The 12279-nt window shown below is 35.4% G+C and overlaps 1 pseudogene across 1 annotated transcript in view; it reads right to left on the bottom strand.

Annotated features, from left to right (window-relative positions):
- The window catches only part of LOC311617507 (small RNA 2'-O-methyltransferase-like), a 182043-nt pseudogene that overhangs the window by 116023 nt on the left and 53741 nt on the right, over positions 1 to 12279 (bottom strand). Inside the window, exons 5-7 of the transcript in view lie at positions 10419 to 10547; positions 5081 to 5109; positions 4696 to 4824 (exon numbers count right to left, since the gene is read on the bottom strand). The product of the transcript in view is annotated as a small RNA 2'-O-methyltransferase-like (transcript). The remainder of the gene's footprint in view (positions 1 to 4695; positions 4825 to 5080; positions 5110 to 10418; positions 10548 to 12279) is intronic.

Genomic DNA, 12279 nt, shown 5'->3' with positions numbered 1-12279 from the left:
AGGATTAGAACAGACAGGACTCGGCCAAGGTGGTGAGTGCTTGTCTGTCTCTGGTGACACTACCTGATGCTCATGGCCGCCCTCATGATGACTGAAGGTTCTCAGTCAATGGCAGACCCTGCTCCAGTCCAGATCAGGCCCCAGCAAGCCCAGTGACAGTCCCCAGGCAGGCCCCAGGGGGTAATGTCTGATAAAGGGGTAGGGGGGATGTCTGGTTGAGGTGTTCAGTGGCACAGGGGTGGGGGGAGGGGGATCACTTAAAATGACACAGGAGGATCAGAGGGGGCAATCAAAATGACACAGGAGGATCAAAAGGGGTTACTAAAATGGTAATCCCCCCTCTGATTCTCCTGTGCCATTTTGATTCCCCCCTCTGATCCCCCTTGTGTCATTTTAAGTGATCCCTCTCCCCTCACCTTGATGCCCCAATCCTTTATTTTACCCCTAGAAATGAGCGCAAAAAGAAAAAGCTACTCTGTGGAGTACAAGAAAGGAATCATGGAAGACTCTTGGGGCCAAAATCTTACTGCTTTCTGCAAAGAGAAGATGTTGAGTATCCCATTAGTCCGAAAATGGCGAGCAGAGTATGGTAACCTCATTGAACAAGTGGACAAGGGAAATGCTAAAAAGCACGTGTGGACCAGGTCGGCAACCATTATTTTCCGAGCTGGAAGACCTGATCTGTGAATGGGTTGTTGAGAGGAGAGCAAAGGCTTTGGTTGTGAATACAGCTCAGATTCAAGAATTTGCCCTTGCAATGGCATTACAGTTTGACATAGCCCCCAAAGACTTCAAAGCATCACAACACAGGCTGGATAATTTTCTTCAGCGAAGTGAACTGTCTTTAAGAAGATCTACAACATTGTTTATAGGTTGGAAGATACTCAAGTTATTAAATGAGCACTTGCATTCAAGTCCTTTATTGATGATGCTGACTTCTCTAAATACAATCTTTCCAACATGATTGCTATGGATGAAACTGCAGTGTTTATGGGCCAATCATCTCAAACAACAATTGAACAGCTGGGTGCCTCATTAGTGTGCATTCCCTCCACAGCTTACGAAAGTGCACGTGTTTCCTGTATTTTGGCAATTCGTCTGGATGGCACTAAAATTCCACCTTTAATCATTTCTAAGGGCAAGAAAGAAAATATTGAACATGTTTTGGGAGTTTTTATTCTTGAAACTGAAAAAGCCTGGGCCACACAAGCAGTTATCAGGAAGTGGGTCGATTTAATGCTGCCGCTTGTTATGCGAGGAAGCCAAAGAGGTCTGCTAGTCTGGGATGCAGCCAGCACTCACCGCGCTAAAGACATGAAGACATTTCTTCACGGAAAAAAAAAAAAAAATAGATCAGGTAATGATTCCCACAGGAATGCTGGCCTATCTCCACACTCTTGATATTGCAATAAACAAGCCATTCAAAGACAATTTGCACATGGAAATTAATGACTACATTGAAAATAGAATGGAGAGAAATCAGCATGGAAACTTTGTGAAACCTAAACTGCAAGAAGTTGTGACTTGGGTGAAGAATTCATGGGAGAAAATCACTGAAAGTTGCATTGCAAATGCACTGCGAGCAGGCTACCTTGACAAGAAGTACTCATTTAAAGACAGTGCTATTGCTAAACATGAGAGATTTGGTCCACTAATTCTGAAAGAAATGGAGTCATAAGAAATTCACCAGGAAGTTCAGGAATTGGATTGTTATGATGATGTTCCAGAAGATGATGACATGATTGTCATTGAATAAATGAGTAAATTCTTGATGCTGTGAGATTCACAGTTTGTCTGGTTTGTGTTGACAACTACTGTACTACCATACCATATACAGGTAATAAATTTCCTTTATTTTCATTTAACAGTAAATGTGTACTGTATTCTTCTCCATGGAAAAATAAGACATCCCCTGAAAATAAGACCTAGCGCATCTTTGGGAGCAAACATTAATATAAGACACTGTCTTAGTTTCGGGGAAACAGGGTATCATATGAGGATGTTAAATTTCAAAATCAGTGAAATTTAAGCTTCAAAATATTTCCATAGATGGTCCATAGAGTAAAATTATTTCTTGGTAAACACAGTATAATTAGTTTTTTTTCCATATTTTTGTGGCTGAACATCAAAATAACTAATTAGTTTACATTTAGAGACCATGTAATCCCAGCAAATGTTTTTCTTTGAATGCTAAAATTGTCATCTGACCAGAGATATGACCCCTCAAATAGAGATGTGTGAGAGCAAAGCTTGACTGAGACAAATATTCCCATTTCTTATCTTGAGTTTTTCTAAGGCAATGCTTACCACTCATTGGGAATGGGAGGAGGATAAAATGATTCGATTCCCAAACAGGGAACATGCCCAGGTTGTGAACTCATTCCCCAATGTGCGGCCTGCAAGAGGCAGCCAATCAGTGATTCTCTCTCATCATTTGTATATTTATCTTTCTCTCCATCTCCCTTCTTCTCTGAAATCAATAAAATATATATTTTTAAAGAGTAAAATAAAAGACCCAAATGCAGAGTTTCTTCTATTTATTATTATATAATTAATATTAATATAGCTGAGTTTATAAAGGTTGTCTTGCTCAACTTTTCTATTTCTCTAAATAGAAGAATCTTTGTCAATTGAAGACTAACATCTCTAGTGATGTTGTGAGATATTAAATTTCATTTAGAGGAGAACAAAATTTTTTAACAATTAGCAACTAAATCAGAATAATGAACTATACTAGATACAGGGTGCATTTCTATCACTTTAATGTCCAATTAGAAGTTTAGGTGATTATTCCATGATTTTTATTTGGGCTTATGTTTGCCTTAAGTTCTCTGGTTTGGAACTTTAGAGCCATTGTTGGTACCTCATTTCCTCATCTTCATGTCCAAATTAATTGCCCAATACAGTTGATTTTTCTTTTAAAATATTCTGTTCATTTCCTTTTAAAAATATATATTTTATTGATTTTTTTACAGAGAGGAAGGGAGAGGGACAGAGAGCTAGAAACATTGATGAGAGAGAAACATCGACCAGCTCCCTCCTGCACACCCCCCACAGGGAATGTGCTGGCAACCAACGTACATGCTCTTGACCGAAATCGAACCCTCAGTCTGTAGACTGATTCTCTATCCACTGAGCCAAACCACTTTTAGCTGTTCATTTCCTTTTTAAAAATATTTTTCTATTGACCTTTAGAGAGAGTAGAAGGGAGAGAGAGGGAAAGAAAGTGGGAGAGAGAGAGAGAGAGAGAGAGAGAGAGAGAGAGAGAGAGAGAGAGAGAGAGAATAATTGAAGGGTTGAGACATATAAATTGGCCACCTACTGCATGTTCCCCATCAAGGATCCAGTCTGAAGCCCATGCATGTGACCTGACCAAGAATTAAACCAATAACTTCTCTGAGCATGGGATGATGCTCAACCAAGTGAGGGTTAATCCCCTTTGCTATCCTAGTGCAGATTTTAAAGTCCTAGCCTATCACTATAGTTCTCCATGTGGATACTGCCCATGGCTCCTTTTCTTAATAATTAATAATGTTTTCACTTTACAGATTTATTTCACTAGAATAGTATCTCTTGTCTGCTCAAAATCTTCCTTGATACTCATCATACATAGGATCTGTGGAATGTAGGATCTGTGGAATGTAGGATGTAGTAGTATAAAATTTATGGCCCTTGAATAGATATTTTTTCTCTCCTGTATCTCTTATTTCAATTTTGAAGACAAAGCAAACAAACAAAACCACAAGTTGTTTTCTTCCACACTCCCTAACCTAGGAAACCTCAGAATGGTTGGCAAGAGTTGTAAAACTCGGAAGGCTTAGTAAAATTGGTTCCTGTAAAGTATATTTGCCAAATGCTAAAAACAAGTTGAAAAACATGGAAACAATTTCAAACATTGCTATTATCACTTCAGAGGTTTTATAAAATCCTTTACTTTCAAATTATTAATATTGGTCAAGTTTTGCCACATGCCTTAATACAAATGCTTACATGTATCTTCTCATTTAATCCTCATTATAACTTTTTATAGTAGGTGTTATTATTATCCCATTCTACAGTGATGAAATTGAAACTTTGAACTTAATAGTTTATACCTCTTTCAGAAGGCAGAGCCAGGCCATATACAATGAACTATACATCCCAGACTTTAACATCTTAATCTTTTGTGCTCCCATCCAGGTTTCCTGGCATATTAGACAAATTATTGTATAATTATTAATTATTGTACAAATCTTTTCCTATAAGTCTAAATGAAGAATTGATATAAATAAATATGTTTAAGGAGAACCTGAACATTTTCTAGAGTTAGGTCTTGATCAATATAAAACAAGCAGTTTTTTTATTTATATTTTGTGTAGAAAGTAGAATGATTATGTTCAAAAGAACCAGCAATCAGTTGGCTCCTTTGTGTGTGTCTGCCTGTTTCTACTCCAGATGTTTATAGAACATTAGAATCATTTTTGAATTATAGTTCCAGAAAAGAATACAGAAGTCCAGTTACTTAATTATAGCAGTTGTCAACATCTAGACCTTAAAGTTGAGCTATAAAATACATTGTAAGAATATACACTAAAGCATTAACATTTTATCTAATTTGACATAATCTGAATGTATTACTTTTATTATTTTATAAATAGTTTTTAAAACTTAAAACTTATAGACACCATAATATGCCCACTCATTTTCTCTGCTTACCATGTTCACAGTCTCTTCCATAGTAACCTTGGAGGCACTCACAGCTTCCAGAAAACCTGTTGCAAACTCCACTGTTCTGACAGGTGCAATTAAAAGTGCAGCCTGGGCCAAAATACCCAGGGGAACATTCTGAAAAAGGAACCATCCAAGCATTAGTTCCAGTTAAGACAATTGAATAGTAATGAATTTGAAGACATAAAAAAATAAATGAAATAATAAAAAGCAGATGAATCATTAGCTATTTGAATGAAGATAAAATACAGAAAGCACAAATATATGCACCATTTTAAATTGTGGAATGATCATCAAAAAAATAGATAAAAAGTACAGTATAAATAAATTTAAAAATCTAAATTAAATGAAAAAATTATAGAAAACAACTTACCAAAATTTTCTTAATTTGAGGCAGAAAACCTAGGCTAATTAGAATAGAACAACAATAAAAAATAGCAAAATAATTACCAAATTTTTAAAAAATCCTATAAGACCTAGGTTTCACAGGAAAATTCTATAAACCTTCACAGGTCAGATCCTCACCTTACTATTTACACTAGTTCATAACACTGAAAAGAAAGAAGCTTTCAAATACATTTTACTGAGTATAGCATCAATTCCAAAACCTGACAAAAAATACATTAAAAAGCTCAATTTCACTTATGAATATTGATGCCAAATTCATAAAAATATAAGTACATAGAAACCAATAGTAGATTATAAAGTAATATATCATGTCCAACTTGTATTTATTTCAAGAAGGTAAGGTCATTTAATATTAGAAAATTCATTAATAAATCCACCATAATTACCAGCCAAAGAGAAAAGTTATATTATTAATTCCATAGATGTAGAAAAGACATTTGAAAAATAAATTCACTAAAATATTCAGTGAAAATATTGAGTAAATTAGAAAATTAATAGCTACATCTCAAATAAGTATTATTATCCAGTATTTTACTTACTAGAAAACAAAAAGCTTGAACAAATGGAATAATAGACCATGTCTATCCTCAGATACGATGAGTTCATATCATAAACATGTTAATTCTCCAAAAGAGAATAGACATAGGACAACAAACAGTAAAAAATACCTGATTTTTTATTTATTTTTTGTTTTTGTTTTTTGCATCTGGACAATTTTATTATAAAGTTCACATATAAAGACAAACAAGATAGTGTCAAAAAATCCTTAAAAAAATAGAGCAATGAAGGATATCTAGCTCTATCAGTATCAAATTTGTGTAATAAAGGCGTCATAATAAAAATGGTACTGCATTTGCACCTAAATAGACCAATAGAACAGAGCACCCAGAACTATCCCAAACTACATATAAATGTTTAGTATTTGCTAAAGGCTAAATCTGGAGTTAATGAGGAAGGTACACTTGTAAAAGTTGCATTACAATAAATGAAAAGCCATGTAAGGAGAAAATGGACTTATTTCTCACACAATTCACCAAAAAAATATTTAAAATTGATTAGGGAATCAAGTATCAAAAAATGACATCAGACTGGTAAGTAAAAGAAAATATGAGTGAATTCCTCTACTACCTGAGAATGGGAAATACATTTCTAAGTGTGACTCCAAATTTAAATAAAATAAAGGGAAGGAAGATATATATTTTATTACAAAAATAAACCAAACAAAAAAATCCCTTTGAGTCATGAAGAACTCAGTATCAAAAGATAGTCCCAGGGAAGCACATCCCCTGGGATTCACACTCTTGTGTTGTTCCCTCCTGTGTGGAACCTGGACTGATCCCATGACTTGCTTTATCCAGTAGGATGTGGTGAAAGTGATGCAATATCATTTCCAAGCCCCAGGAAGACCTGACAACTGCTTTCGGAAGTCAGCTGTCATGTAAGAAACCAAATGATTCTATTGGAGAATTATTCTGGTGAAACCCTAATGATGGGACAAGCATCTTTATAAGATGAAACACAAAAGTGGTCTCTTTCTCTCTCACCCCCCACCCCCCTCGCATGTAAGAATAAAACAAAAACAAGGCCATCAGCAAATCAGAAAAGAGAGCCTTCACCAGGCATTAAATCTGCCTGTAGCTTACTCTTGGACTTCCCAGACTCCAGAACTGTAAAAATAAATTTCTATTGTCTAAGCCTCCTACTTTATGATATTTTGTTATATCAGCCTGAGCTGACTAAGACCAGGAGAAAGAAGCCATGTGGAGCAAAGCCTAGTTGGTAGATGTGTAAATGAGAGGTTATCTTCCATATTCAAGCCCAGTTGAATCTCCAGAGGACTTCAGCCCCTGCTGCTATCTGAGAGAAGAACCACTCATCTGAATACAGTTAACCCTCAGAATTATGAGAGAAAATAATACATGGTTGTTTCAATCTCTAAGTTTTGGGGTGATTTCTTATATGTCAATTAATGACCAGTCAGGTGGCAAAATAAAAAGACAAAACATAAACGTTATCCAAATATGGGTGAATAATTCACAACAAAGAGTTAATATTTCTAATATCTATAGAACTTATAGTATTATATTGGGTCGGCAGCTAAGTAATTGCGGATTTTTTAAAGAAAATCAAAGACAATTTTTTCATGGAACTAAGTAACTTTATTCTGTAATGTATTGCCCATTTTGATCAATGACCTTTTGCCATCTTTCAGGCAGCATCATAATCCCACGTTCAAAAAACTTCTGGTTTTTATTAGCAAAAAACTGAATCAGGTATGATTTGACATCATCATCATTATTGAAATTTTTACCATTCAAGGAGTTTTGCAAAGATCGAAACAAAAAGTAATCAGATGGTGCAAGGTCAGGACTATATGGTGGATGTGGCAAAACATCCCAACCAAGCTCCATTAATTTTTGCCGAATGACCAAAGATGTGTGTGGCCTTGCATTGTCATGATGGAATACAACACCTTTTCGATTTGTCAATTCGGGCCACTTTTCTTCAACTGCATTGTTTAATTTCGTTAGTTGTTCAATGTAGACATCAGAATTGATCGTTCGGTTGGGTGGTAAGAGTTCAAAGTAGACAATTCCTTTGTAATCCCACCAAACTGATAACAAAACCTTCTTTTGATGAATATCAGCTTTTGATGTTGTTTGAGTTGGTTCACCTGGCCTGCTCCGCGATCTTTTCCGCTTGATATTGTTGTAAACAACCCATTTTTCATCACCAGTTATCAGTCGTTTTAAAAATGGATCATTTTCATTACGTTTCTTTAGCAAATCGCAGCTGCTAATGCGTTGCGTTAACTGTGATTCTTTCAGTTCGTGAGGAACCCATGTATCGAGTTTTTGAACATAGCCAAGTTGTTTTAAGTGATTTTCAATGCATGTATGTGATACATGAAGCTTCTCTGCAATCTCACGTGTTGTACTGTGACAGTCCGAATTGATTATTGCTTTGATTAGGGCGTCATCAACTTCAACTGGACGACCAGAGCGTCTTTCATCTTTGAGTGAAAAATCACCAGAACGAAATTTGGCAAACCAATTTTGACACTGCCGTTCTTTTAAGGCTTCGTCACCATAAACAGCACATAACTTTTTATGAGCTTGTGATGCGTTTTTCCCTTGCGGAAATAAAAAAGCAAAATATGACGAAAATGTTCCTTTTGATTTTCCATTTTTCAACGAACGCCAAACAAAAACTACAAAACAGATCAAAAAACTTTTTTTACTGATTAACAGCTGAATAGCCAACTATCAAATACAAAATGTGTTTTACATTTGTACTACGTCTGCAAACCTAAAAATTCAACTGAAGCCATATATGTGTGAAACCCGCAATTACTTAGTTGCCGACCCAATAGTAGAAAAACAGAGAACCTTATAAAAAATGAGCTTGAGTTATAAACAATGTATAGAAAAAAGAAATGCAAGACATGCTTACCTGTTACAAAAGACACTTAACATTATACATAATACTAAAAAGGAAAATCAAATATCCACTGATATAACACTTTTTACCAAAATTTTGATAACATACTCTTTTGATAAAGGTCTGATGCAAGAGATATTCTATATCTTGGTTATGAGGATGCAAAATGGTACAAACTCTCAGAGTAGAATGTTGCAAAATTACATTTGTATTTACCCAATGGCTCTTCAACTCTTGTATATATTTGACATAAAATAAATAAATAATATATGAATATAAATGATAAAACAAAAGTTTAAAAAGTTTTAATGAGAAAATAGAATAAGTTTAATAGAATAAATTTTAATAATAGTTGAATTTAATTAAAATAATTTAATAAATAACAAAGATATAAATAACAAAGATTTAAATAATAAAATCAAAAGTTAAAATATCCTATGTCCCCAAATGCTGAAGAGTTGCCCAACTTAAAATTTAAAAAAAAAATCAATATGGACTTAAAGCTGCTGTCTATTTTTAAAGAACTGCGATTAATCTGATTTAGCATCTCCAATATCACAAAATTGATAACAGTTATCTCCATAAATTAGGGAGAATATGCACATAAAAAAAACAAGATAAAGACCTTAAATACTAGGTTTAGAAGCACTGTCACCTCCAAGTGTCAGTGTCTTCATATTCATGTGAGAAAAGCAAATCTCTGAGATTATGACCTTCCCAAAGGCATAGAGCATGCAGGGTATAGGCTGAGCAGAGTTGGCATATAAGTCTGTCCACTCCTATTGCAAGGTGCTTTCTGTGTGCCACCATGCCAAATTTCATGATAGTCAAACTCATAGCAAAGGACAGTGGGTGTCACACTCATTGTGACAGTATGTCAGGACGCAGGTCTAAAAAGCCATGACCCCATTGTTGAAAACAACTAGGTACAAGTTTATTGTCAATTTTTTTTTTACTCAAGGTGCCCCAAGTGTAGGCCCCCATCAGTGTTTTCACCCACACTGTCTCCCTGCCAGAGACCCTTTTCTCTATGCTACCAGAACACAAACCCATCTCCTACAAAAGTGAGTTTTAAGTAGGGTGCATGCTCTTCAGGATTGCACAAAATAGTCAACTGCAGTTTGGAAAGAAGAATTAGAACTATCTATCTTTACCTTTATCCATTCTTCAGCAATTTAAATCTTTATATATGTTTCATGGTATGCATAATATATTAGTTGAGAAGCACATAAATGTCAGTTATGTGTAAAAATATATTTACAGGGGTAGATGATGATATTTTCCTGATGAAATAAAGTTTGGAGTCCTCTGTTCCCAGAGTCCTCCCCTTCACTCCTGGCTCTGCCCAGGGCCCCGCATCCTGCACCCTGCCTGCCTCAAGGCTTCATTCGGCAAGATAATTTTATTATTAATTTCTGTCTTATTGCTTTGTGATCATAGAATGTCATGATTACATATTTTTAGAATTGCTTGATTTTATTTTTCAATTTTTGTGAATGTCCAATGGATCCATTTTTAGTGGTGGTTGAGGTCCTTTAACCTTGTGCCAAGAAATTCAGGGTTCAGCAGATTTGCTGGCCACAAAGATTTCATGCTTACCCTGACTGGGAGTGGATTTAGATCTCAGAGAAGTTCTTTTATATTACTACTATTCTAATTATTTAAGAGTTTTCAGGGGGTATTCTGGTAACAAGGTAACAAAAAGCCATCAATATTAACAGAACACTATTTTTATTGGAAATGCAATCATAAGTACAAGTGGCTTTTGTGAACTTCTTGGGAAATCGTCTCTTTGGAGGCCTGTCCAATGAGTAGTAGACTCTAGATTTTTATTGAATGAAAGAAGGCAGTAATCAACTTACTTTCTTCACAATAATTTCCTGTCCATCCGTGGCCGCAGGAACAGCTTCCATCTGCAGGATTGCAAAGGCCACCGTTTTTACAGCTACACAGTAGCTCACAATTCGGGCCATATCTTGTCTGGGGACATTCTATAGTAAAAATAAAATAAAATAAAACTGAATAAAAATGTCATACGATCAAACATTTTTTCTCTCTGCTTCTAGTTAGAGTCATCATATCTAAATAGCAAAAGCATAAGACAATGTTCAAATAAAAACACACATTCAGATGTATCTTTAGGGTAGAAGGCACATCACTGTCATTCATTCACGTTTTTATTCACTCCATCAATATTTTCTTGAGCTCATAATGATGTGCCTGGGAACTGGAGAATCCCTAGAGAATAAGCAGAGGTCATTCTCAGATTAGCAATGGAAGCCTTTTATATATTTTGTCTCATCACTGATAAAGAAGACAGATGAGCAGTTTGTTGAATGTTTTTTTTTGTGTTTTTTTTTGTGCTGGAATAGAAAAAGCACTGCAGCATACAATGGTGGTTGACAGAACAAAAATATGTGGCCAGTAGGAGTTTAGATAGGAGAGTGGGCAGCTGGCCAGGCAGAAGGAAAATTGAGTCTGCCCTGTCAGGGGGCAAATAACTGAATGACGAATGAGGGAAAGTGACACCAATTGGGAGCATAAAGGCTCCCTAAGGCAAGACTAACCACCACTCACATTTAGTTGGTTTTTTGCCAACAGAATATGGGCCCGATAAAGCCAGTTAATATAATATTTAGGAAAACTTAAAATCCATATTTTACATAAATTCATCCAATCTTTGAACATTGGCAACTAATTAAAATTGCTTTACAGCACCGTTAGATCCAGAATTGTCAGCCAATTCAAACACATTTGCGGCTAGATTTGGCCAAGGACCTGCCATTTATACCTTCCAGTTTATAGTATTTTCATATAATGATATTTTCCACATGAATTATCTCATTTAATACTCACAAATATAATATCCCTCTGATGTGGGTACAATATCCTTATTTTATACTTGAGAAAACTGATGCTCAGAGACTTAGGTTTTCCTCAGGCTTAAGCAGCCAGAAGAGATAAAAACCAAGATTCAAGTCAAGAACTTCAGACTCCTCATCAAGAATTCTTTCTACTTCAGGTAGCAGGAGAGACATTATAGAGTTTTGTTATTTTACTCGCCTAAAAGCATTTTGTTAATACATAACAGAGCCTGTACTTGAATTCAATCTGAATGCTTTTATTGGATTGAACAGGTGCACTTCATTTTAATACCAAATGAAAGAGGAGTTTTCATTTTGTTTATTTTAGTTGGTTAGATTATCATCACATGTATAATATGTGTCTTTAAATTAATTGTCATTTATTCTCTTTTAGTTTTTGCCTTTAAAGCAAATGAAGTAGAATGGGTGACACCAAGTCCTATCCTATTAAAATAAACTTCCATCGGTTTCCCTTTCCCCCATTTAAAGCAGTGAGGAGGCTCATTCATTTTCCAACCTGAACACTGAAAGGCATTGATGAAACTGGCAAGTCTGTGAAAATATAGAAATTTGTGATAATGCTTAAGACAAAAGCTTAATTGGAGAAGTGAGGAGGACTGAGAAATGATATTTTTCACAGGTCTAAGTGTTACAACAATGTTTGCACAGAATTGTTTATATAACTTCATTGATTTTTTAATGTTCATGTTATTACCTGATGACTATTTCAAACATTATATAAAGGTACTAGAGGCCCTATGCACAAAGAACGGGCCTTCCTTCCCCTTGTTGCCTGTCCCACCTTTGCTCTAGCCCAGAGCCACCTTTCTGCCTTCCCATACTGCCCAGAGGCCCAGGG

Source organism: Pipistrellus hanaki (genome assembly GCF_964339955.1).
Source record: "Pipistrellus hanaki genome assembly, chromosome: 2".
Lineage (NCBI taxonomy): Eukaryota > Metazoa > Chordata > Mammalia > Chiroptera > Vespertilionidae > Pipistrellus > Pipistrellus hanaki.
The sequence above is the reverse complement of the archived record's forward strand: the minus strand, read 5'-3'. Positions and strand labels throughout refer to the sequence as shown.